The sequence below is a fragment of the Macrotis lagotis genome, chromosome 3 (genome assembly GCF_037893015.1).
Source record: "Macrotis lagotis isolate mMagLag1 chromosome 3, bilby.v1.9.chrom.fasta, whole genome shotgun sequence".
Classification (NCBI taxonomy): domain Eukaryota; kingdom Metazoa; phylum Chordata; class Mammalia; order Peramelemorphia; family Peramelidae; genus Macrotis; species Macrotis lagotis.
In genome coordinates this window covers 31983050-31992951 of record NC_133660.1, presented here as the reverse complement: position 1 = coordinate 31992951, position 9902 = coordinate 31983050, and the positions used below count along the sequence as shown (strand labels likewise).

General features: G+C 39.9%; 1 pseudogene; it reads right to left on the bottom strand.

Annotated features, from left to right (window-relative positions):
- Window positions 1-237: 237 nt before the first annotated feature.
- Window positions 238-9702, bottom strand: LOC141517416 (pleckstrin homology domain-containing family A member 3 pseudogene; annotated as a pseudogene).
- Between the last annotated feature and the right edge of the window lie 200 nt (window positions 9703-9902).

Genomic DNA, 9902 nt, shown 5'->3' with positions numbered 1-9902 from the left:
GTTGGTCACAAATCAGAATTCTATCCTCTTTTGATGCAAAAGAAAGTAAATGAAAATTAAATACTTCATATCAAAAGTTTGGTGTCAACAATTCAGCAGCACCACCCCTACATCTGAAAGACAACTGGTTTTACTTTTAAAAATCCTTGATATGTCACATCATTAGGTTTAAAGATATGTTAAGAACTAGTTGTTCCCTTTTTTGTCTTCAAGGAAAACAATGTGATCACTGTCCACTAATGTGGTAACACGTTTTTAATGGGGGTAAATGACCAATTGGTCCATGGTACAATCATATAATTCACACCTCTGTCAGAATGAAACCCTTGCAAAAAAAAAAGCTCTATGTTTATAAATAACAATACAAACTGATGGCATCAGTCCTCCATACTTTTTTTTATAAAATCTACATTTATCCTCAAAAGGCCTAAATGTTAAATCATCATAAGTTCGAAGAAATGTACATTCATATTGTGAAATTGTTAGGAAAATATTATTGCAAATAAATTATATAAAGATAAAATACATTGTAAAGGTTTTTTAATAGATGTTGGGGGGGTTTAAATGTTATTCTATAAAATGCAAAGAAATTCTTCCAGGTACAGGGAAAAAAAACATTCCTTATAAGCAATACAATTACAACAGATTTTGTATAGCAAAACTTAAAGAAAGTTGGACACTTGGGTTTTCTCAGAAAGAGAAGGATGGAAGACCATCTTCCAATTTAGATGTTTTTTTTCTGGTCACAGTTTTGTTTTCTTCAAGAATGGCTGCTGATGCCAAAACTACATTGAGAATATTTCTTGAAAGGTGAACAGATTTATCGGGGTTTTCTGAGGGAACATCATTGTAGTCTGTATCTGATTTGGTTCTTCTGCACCATTGGGAGATCAATGAAGTGAATGCCCCTGGTTCTTTTACCTCTCCAAGTTCTAGAACCAAGATGAAACTTCACCATTTGAACAAGTGAAGATTACAGAGGAGAAATTAAAGGGTCTGGAGACAGCAAGTGAAATCTCTCTGGTCTCAACTTAGCTTTTACTATCTTCACACATTGTTCGATTGTGATGATGAATTGTGTCCGTTCATCTCCTCTACATAGGAAGATAAATGACTGTCATCATGATGATCAAATTCTTGGAGGTATGAACTTGCTGCATGGAAAGGTGACAGTAGAGGAGAAGTTCAGACATTTTGGTTTTCCTTTTTTTTTGTGCTCATGTTAGCCAAACAAGATTTTACTCTGCCCAGAGCAGCTATCCACCTCTGCCTCTCTGTGGCATTCACAGTTTTCATGTGGAAATGCTGCTCCCCCAGAATACTTAATTCCATTTTTGTATTGTCTGCCTGGTGGACTTTAATTTCATAAATTGTCATCTTTAAGCTTCCTTTACTCTTTGCACACATCCTCCTGTGAATCATAATAGGATAACATTTCATTATCTAAAACAAACCAGTTGAGGTTGCCAACCTGTGAGATAACTGATTCCCTTGTACAGAATCCCCTCCATTTTTTCATAGCCACACATCAGAGTCAAGCCCAACACCAGTGGGAACTCTGACCTTGTGGTCCTTGGTAAATCACATAATTTTTCTCTTCTCACTCCAGTCTATCCTTCTCTCACTTGTCAGAGGGAATTTCCTAAAGCATGTATCTGGCCATGTTACTCTCCCCGCCACCATCTCCTTTAACACCAGCAATTCCCTATTGCTTCCAGGATCAAATATAGAATCCTCTATTGGCATTCAAGTTCAAGGCCCTTCCCAATCTATCCTCCACCCAACCACATTCCCATCTTCTTACTTATCCCTTGCCTCCTTCCCCCACCAATTCACCAAGAATAGTCTGTGATTCAATATGAAGCCTGTTATGGGAAACCTTTTCTAATCCCTCTTAATTCTAGTCTTCCCACTAGTGACTATTTCCAATTTATCCTGTATAGGGTTTGATTGTATGTAGTTGACTCCTCTATTCAATTGTGAGCTCCCTGAGGAGCTTGTCTTTTGCCTCTTTTTGTATCACTGGCACTTTGCACAGAGCCTAATGACATTGAAAATAGGAATGTTGTTGATGCTACCTACATCGTTCACATGAAGGATCAAATTAGGCAACTAATGATACAGTTAGTAGGGAACTGAGCCTGGAGTCAGAAAGACCTGAATTCAAATTGGGCCTTAGACATTTGCTAGCTGTGTGACCTGGACAAATCTCTTAATCACAATCTACCTCTATCTCTACCTGTAAAATAGGGCTAGGTGGTTGGCTGATAGTACCAGTCCAGGCCTCTAACTATGCTATCAAGTCGTATGTCAACATGTTAATATAAGACATTTTTACCATTGAAATCCCAGAGCTGACCATTGGAAGAGCCAGTCTTCAAAGTCAGATCTGGCCCTGAGTTCAGGGTTCTTTGTAATACTGACCTTAGTAAGGAGACTAATCTAAGTGACTAAAGATGACTAACTAGTGAGAGATCATCTGCTCTGAGGAGAGGCATTATCTATGGCTCTGTCCAGTTATTTTGGTCATTTTAGCAAATGAATCTAAGTGGGCAGCAGTTCAATTAATTACTTAGCCAGTTATTTGTCCTTGACTGTGCCAAGACAGAGCATTTAGCCAGGGCCCAAACCAGCCAAGACTCCCTGGAGGAGGGCTCTTTTTTCATGAGCATTAGGCAATGAGTGTTTATTAAGCTACTGCTTTGCTAAGTGTAGGATATTTTTTTAAAAAGGCAAAAAAAAAAAAAGGCAACCCCTGCCCTTAAAGAAGCTCACACTCTAATGGGGGAGGGTGGGCAACACATAATTGACAAACAAGATATAGGATGGATAAATTGGGGAAAGGTTTAGAAGGAAGGCACTAAGATGAAGGAGACCTGAGAAAGAAGCAAAGACTTCAGCTGAGATTTGAAGGAAGCCAGGGAAGTCGGGAGGCAGAGGTAAGGAGGGAGAACATTCCAGGAGTGGGGGAAGAGTTTGAGAAATTCTTAAGAGTTGGGAGACAGAGGCAGCTAGGTAGAGTAGTGGATAGAGCACCAACTTGGAGTCAGGAGGACCTGAGTTCAAATCCAGCCCCAGATAGTTAATAATTACCCAGCTGTGTGTCCTTGGGCAAGACATTCAACACCACTGCTTTACAGAGAGAGAGAGAGAGGAGACAGAGTCCTGTGTGAGGAAGAGCAAAGAGACCCTTGTCACTGGAGGGGACTAAGAAGACTAGAAGGGCAGGAAAGGGTCAGAAGATTTTAGATGGTATCCTGCTGGGATTTATAGACTAGGAAGGTGTTAAGGTATAAACCTGAATGCATTTTTGGAGGATCATTTTAGGGGCTGATAGAGGATGGACTGGAGTGGAGAGACCTGTGGCAGGGAAACCCGCCAGCAGCTATTGCAATAATAAGGTGATAAAGATCTGAGTCATCACTGTGTTAGGGAAGACAAGGGGCAAAAGAGGAGAGAAAAACATCTTTTCCTAAAGTCGGGGGAATAGAATAGTATATGGTTGCTGCTGTTTATCCCATTAAAATAACAGTCTAGTCAAGGGCTGAGGGCAGTTGGATAGTGCCATAGTATAGAGTGCCAGTCTTGAGTTCAAATCCAACCTCAAACACTTATTAACCATGTGACCCTGGACAACTCACTTACCTCTGTATGCCTCAATTTTCTCATCTGTAAAATGAGAAGGAAATGGCCCAAACCTCTCCAGTATTTTTGTCAAGAAAACCCCAAAGGTCACAAAGAGTTGGACACAACCCAAAGTCAAGAGCTAAGGGAAGGTTTCAGAGTAATTCAATTCAACAAACACATATCAAGTGACTTCTGTGTAAAAGGAAAGCCTTATACTTCCCAGAGGTCCCTTCTACCAAGGAGTTTGCATGTCACAGAGACTAGGGGTTGAGCAAGGAACCAGGAAGACCTGGATTTCAATTTCACTTCAGGCACTTACTAACTTGTGTGACTTAGCCTCTCTCTGCCTCAGTTTCCACCTCTGTAAAATGGGGGGGGTGGACTTCACAACCTCCAGTCCTAAATCTATGATCCTATGATGTAATGGGGGGCAGGATAAAGAGGAGAAAGAGGTATCAGTCAGCAAAGAGGAGATAGACTGCAAAAATGAATACCCACGGGGCAGCTAGGTAGCGCAGTGGATAGAGCACTGGCCCTGGAGTCAGGAGTACCTGAGTTCAAATCTGTTCTCAGACACTTAATAATTACCTAGCTGTGTGGCCTTGGGCAAGCCACTTAATCCATTTGCCTTGCAAAAACCAAAAAAAAAAAAAAATGAATACCCATGAATACCACTTAGAAAGGGAAGTCCAAAAACCACAGGAAAAAAAATCCTATAGGGAGGAGGAGAGGGGAAAAAAAAGAAATTAATGGAGTGGAAGTCAATGAAGAAAACAATAAAATAAGGAAGATGAAGATCCTACTAGAAAGAGAAGAGGGGAAGAAATGAAAAAGGCCCCACCCCCAAAAGAGGATGAAGCCCCCCCCCCAAGGAAGTTGATTCCTCATAAAATAGGTTTGGAAGCTGTTCCTTGGCCAGCCTCAGTATCTGCAACAAACACTACATGAAATACATTTGCTAATGAAGAAATTGGCCCACCCCATCCCTCCTGGGAAGCAACTGCTGGGACATGTCCAGTATCACACAGCTCAAAGGGATTCTTTCTGGGAATTATGTGCTTGGGGCCTTGAAAAGGTTCCAGCATTTGGCAAGGCAACGGATGAGATGAACTGGGGAAAAGATGCCCCATGCAGGGAGAGAAGCCTGCTGCAGGCTGTTCTCAGCAATGGTCCTAAGGACAGTGTGGTGGTCCACCAAGCTAAAGAAACCTCAAACTCTAGCCTAGATACTGGCCCAGAGCCCCTGGCCCAATCCTCTGATGCTCAGGGCCTTCCTCCTCTTCCTGAGTCCAGGAAAATTCCACTCCTGTAGAGTACCTCCCCTTAGGGCTTGCTAAAAAGGCATTTCAGAGGGGCTGTGTGGCTGACCCCAAAAGATCTTTGGGGAAAGTGGCACAGTAGCAAGATGGTTCCTGAGCTCAAGGGCCTTCCAAGGGTCTGACTAAAGATCCAAACTGTACTGTACCTTAGTGGGAAGGAAAAATATTAGCAATGAAGACACTCAATATTTATATTTTGAAATTATAGTTTTAAAGGGAATCATGATTTAATTGATCCAGGAAACAACCTAAATGAAAGTCAGAACCTTTTTTGCAACTTCAGAGTCTTAGAAAGTTATCTAGAGCAAGAAGACCTAAGATTGCCTAGAATCACCCCATTAGCATGTGAAAATTAGTATCAAGGAGATAGGGATTATTTTTATTTATTGTTATTATTTAAATATTAGAGTAATTCTGAGAATTTTTCATAATTGGAGCTCTTGGTAAAGTTCTTTTGAAGGTGAAATTTGATTCCAGGTTTTCAGGTCTGAAGGCTCTGTCCCTAGCTAGACTAGGGACTCACTCACCTACCAACTTTTTTAATTTGGTTTTCTTTTTCTGAGAAGGGATTGTCCTGTCTTACCACTACTAATTAGTACAGGAGTGGCTCCATCTCTGACCTCAGTCAACTTGCCACTCCATTGGCAGCCTAGTGGAGCATATTGGTGCCAGACTTAACATGAATATCCAATCAGTATAACCCATTCCAAATTAGAAGTCCCAAATTCAAGCCTCCTCTAGAGTGGAGACTATAGGTGTGAACTACCATACCTAACTCAAGCACAAAAATTAAAATAAGGCGTACATTTTGGTAAAAGTAACTACAATTAGTGCTTTCATATCATAACTTCCCCCTTCACAGGTTGGACATATCAAGGGTTGGTATTAAATGGGAATTTGGGGGGAGTTTTGCTGAAGTTGCAGATGACATGTGAAGAATAATGGAAAACACCAAAAAAGATTAGAAACTCAAAGAGGAGATAGACTGCAAAACTGAATACCCACGAATGACACTTAGAAAGAGAAGTCCAAAAACCACAGGAAAAAAAATCCTATAGGGAGGAGGAGAGGGAAAAAATAGGTGTATAATATTATATACCATTAATATACTTCAATTTTTAATAGCATAATAATTCAAGCTTCTTCTCTGGTATGAAGGGAAGACCAAATTGGGGAGGAGGCCCCCACCCCCCAGGTGTGTATAATTGTGATTCCCTTCCAGTCCTCTACAATTCACTTATTCCCTCCCCAATCAATGGGACTCTGTTGGTGAAAGATAGAGCATCTACCTGAGCCTCAAAGGGAAGCAAGGATGCTAAGAGGCAGAGGGAGAAGGGAGTGTATTCCAAACCTAGGGAAACTTATGCAAAGATTTGGAAGCAGAAAGTAACTTACAGAAAGGGCAAGTAGATCAGTTTATCCAAAGATAGAGTGTCTTAGAAGATAATATGCATGTGTACTGGTGATGTGATTTTGAGGAGTGGCAGGAGAGATGCCAACCCAAAAATATCTTCTGTGAGCATACCCTAGAGGATTTCACTGCCAAATCTCACTGCTTCCTCCAGTGCTCCAGTGAGCTTTGCCAAGAGCTCCAATTATACAAAGTTCTCAGAATTACTCTAACATTGTAAATGATAATAAATAAATAAAAATGATCCCTATCCCCTTGGTACTAATTTTCACAAACAATAAATAATCACTTGGAGAGACATGTATTATCCAAAGAATCTGGACCCGGAAGGGACATTCAAAGTCAACCCCCTTCTTTTAAAGATAAGGAAATAATCTTGGAGAGAAGAAACAAAAAGAACTTTGCCCAAAGCCACCATGAGAAGAGTAAGGATTGGAATCCGTGTCATCTGACTCTAAATCTGATTTTCTTCCTATTATGTGCCTCACTGTACAGGAAATAAAAATGCTTTCAATCTGGCTCCCATCTGGCTTCCCAAGCTTCGTGTCGCCACCCTGGCCTATGGACTACTTCCAATACCAGATTGCATCTTATGACTGCTAAATAGACTACACTAGCACCGTCTCTTTGAATCCTCACCCTCCATTAAGGCTCAGCTGAAGAGCCACCTCCACACAAGGTCTTTCCTGATTACCCCAGGTTGTTAGTGCTCTCCTTTCCCCTCAACCAGAAATTATATTTATAGTATTACATCGACTCACTCCTACCCCACCCCAAACACACTAACAAGTCAGGTGCTCAGAGAGGCACCTGCCACTATTCCTAGCACTGTACTGTACTGACAATCCCCACCAATGCGCTTCTCATTAACAATAAGCTCTTAGAAAAAGGCATTTACCCACCACTGATTAAAGAAATGCAAATTAAAATAAGACTGAGGGACCACCTCACACCTATCAGATTGGCTAATACAACTGAGAAGGAAAATGATAAATGTTGGAAAGGATGTGGGAAAAATTGGGACACTAATGCACTATTAGTAGAGTTGTGAACCAATCCAACCATTCTAGGGAACAATTTGGAACTATGCCCAAAGAGCTTTAAGACTGTACAAACCCTGTGATCCACTACTACTACTACTACTACTACTACTACTACTACTACTACTACTACTACTAGGACTGCATCAAATTAAATCAAATCAAAGAGATTCTCTAAAAGGAGGGGAGAGATGGAGAGAACCTATGAAAACAAAAATATTCATAGCAGCTCTTTTAGTGGTGGCAAAGAATTAGAAATTGAGGGATGCCCATCCATTGGATAATGGCTGAACAAGTTGTCGTATGTGATTGTAACAGAATACAATTGTGCTTTAAGAAATGACAAGCAGACTGATTTCAGAAAATCTGTAAAGGGTTATATGAATTGATACAAAGTGAAGTGAGCAGACCCAGAAGAACACTGTATAGAGTAACAATATTGTATAAAGATCAACTGTGAATGACTTAGCTCTTCTCAGCAACACAGTGATCCAAGATAATTTCCAAGGATTCATGTTGAAAAATGCTATCTACCTCCAGAGAATGCAGAAATCACAGCATGCTTATTTTCACTTTATTTTTTATTACATTTTTCTTTTTGGTCAAGATTTTCATGATTGTATATGGATAACCTTTCTTAAATTGATTACCATCTCAAGGAGGGAGTAGGTAAGAGAGGGAGAAAATTTGGAAATCAAGAATATTTTTAAATGAATGTTAAAAATTGTCTTTATATGTAATTGGGAAAGATAAAATGTTTTTAAAAATAAAAAAGTATTTACTCAGATAATAAGGACAGAATTTTTTAAAAGTATATTCACAAAAACACAGCCCATGGAGAAGAAAGTAACACAAATTTAAAGTGTGACTGAAGTGATAAAGATATCTAGGGAAGATATTCAGCCAAGGTAACTCATGGTTATAGATTTACAGGGTCTCAACATCTGTTGTCACTCCCTATAGAGTCCCAATCAAAGCATAGTTAAAAAGCTTAAAAATTAATAGGGTTTTATAAAAGACTCAGGTCTACCATCATATGTTGTCCATTTTCTTTTTTCTTTTTTTCTTTTTTTTTTAAGTTTTTGCAAGGCAATGGGGTTAAGTGGCTTGCCCAAGGCCACACAGCTAGGTAATTAAGTGTCTGAGGCTGGATTTGAACTCAGGTACTCCTGACTCCAGGGCTGGTGCTCTATCCACTGCGCCACCTAGCCACTCTATGTTGTCCATTTTCAAAGAAGATCACAACATGGAGGTGATGCCAAGACAAATACATGAATTGAATTTGAATTTCTCCTTCAGAGCCATCTGGAGGCCAGATATATATATCAGGGCTGGAGATATCCCTCCACATTTGAACTCCTGTCCTCCTGACTCCAAGGTCAGTGCTCTATTCACCTCACCACCTAGCTGCCCTAGCCTACCATCATGGCTGGATCTAGAGAACACATTTTGTCCAACTCATAATAATAGACAGATTGGTTACTATAATATGTCCCCACACTGGGACCAACTCCCAAGAATTTATGATGTCTCTTTTCTCTGCCTCCAAGATATCTCATGGAAACTGTTACCCTATGAACTCATTGGGGGTCCTCTGTTGTGCCCAAGGAAGTTGAGGTTTTCAGTGATGGCTTAAGCTTGAGTAGCTCCAATGATGGATGGCATTGTAAAGTTTTAACAACCTTCTATACTAATAGTTGATCATCTCTTTATCATCTGCATTTTTTCAGGAGCTTTACCCAAAGCTTCTTATAGGAGATAATGCTCTCATCTTTTACCCAACATGAAGGACATCTCATCCGAACATTCCCAGAGTACCTCTTTACATAAGCAGTCATATTTTCTCATACTGTCATTGTTGTTGTCCCAATATCCCTCTCAAATTTTACCAGCTGATCTGCCCACACCTGTATAAATAATTTGGCAGGGGAAGCCCATAGCTAACAACTGACACTACTCAAATGGGGATCCACCCATAAGGAAAATCTGTTCACTCCCAATGCTGGCTGGTAAAAAGATATGGGAGGGGCATAGCATGGGATATAGATCTATTCTACCAAAATCATGCCCCTGCCTCTTGGTAAAGTTACACTGGAAAACTGGCTGTAAAAAGAGCATATCTTTTTTTATTATTTAACATTCATTTTTAAAAATTTTGAGTTCCTAGTTCTTTTCTTCCCTCCAGATCCTCCCCTATCTATTGAGAAGACAATTTATCAATTATACATATAAAATTATGCAAAATATAGTTCCATATTAGTCACATGGCTCCCCTTCTAAAAAAGGAATAAAAATAGAGTTAAAAGAACTTCAATCTGTACTTTTTCATCAACAAAAATTTCTTGCTCTCTCTCTCTCTCTCTCTCTCTCTCTCTCTCTCTCTCTCTCGGGATGTATAGCATTTTTTGAGGCCCTTGGAATTGTCTTGTACCAATGTATTGATTAGAATAGTTCAGTCTTTCACAGATGATTATCATTAAAATTTTGCTGCTAGTATGTTCTGGT